Genomic DNA, 560 nt, shown 5'->3' with positions numbered 1-560 from the left:
CAAGGTTCATCCCTATCTCGAAAATTCCTGCCTTCTTCGCGCTATCCTGTACAGGTGCAACTCTATCAGACCGTGAAGCTGTCGCATGGTGCATCGAATTCTCGCTTAATGTCTCAAAGAGCAACCACGCTTCATCCTCACTTTTGAGCATGAAAGTGCCCCCACATGCGGCATCAACCATTTGACGATTCTTCTCAGTAAGACCGTCATAGAAATATTGCACCAGTTGCCATCGCGGCACCTGGTGGTGGGGACACTTGCGGAGAAGATCCTTCATCCTCTCCCAAGTCTCATGGAAGAGTTCCCCCTCTATTTGCGAAAAGCTGGTGATAGCCTTTCTATACTGATTCGTCTTACCAATTGGGAAATATTTTTTTAAAAATTCTCTTTGCATATGTTCCCATGTAGTAATTCGAACTGTATCTAAAGCCTTCAGCCAGTGTTTGGCTTTATCCTTCAGAGAGAAGGGAAATAGGGTCAACCTCATAGCATCATCTCCAAAGTTGTTGATTCTCACTGTCGAACAAATCTCTAAGAATTCGTCGAGATGACGATATGGA

General features: G+C 44.6%; 1 non-coding gene across 1 annotated transcript; it reads left to right on the top strand.

Annotated features, from left to right (window-relative positions):
* Positions 1-239: 239 nt before the first annotated feature.
* LOC149811920 (small nucleolar RNA R71) lies at positions 240-345 on the top strand. Its single transcript, XR_016428639.1, has one exon. It is a non-coding gene; the product is annotated as a small nucleolar RNA R71 (small nucleolar RNA).
* The last annotated feature ends 215 nt before the right edge of the window (positions 346-560 follow it).

The sequence above is a fragment of the Nuphar pumila genome, chromosome 17 (assembly GCF_984573655.1).
Source record: "Nuphar pumila chromosome 17, dmNupPumi1.hap1.1, whole genome shotgun sequence".
Classification (NCBI taxonomy): Eukaryota; Viridiplantae; Streptophyta; class Magnoliopsida; order Nymphaeales; family Nymphaeaceae; genus Nuphar; species Nuphar pumila.
The sequence above is the reverse complement of the archived record's forward strand: the minus strand, read 5'-3'. Positions and strand labels throughout refer to the sequence as shown.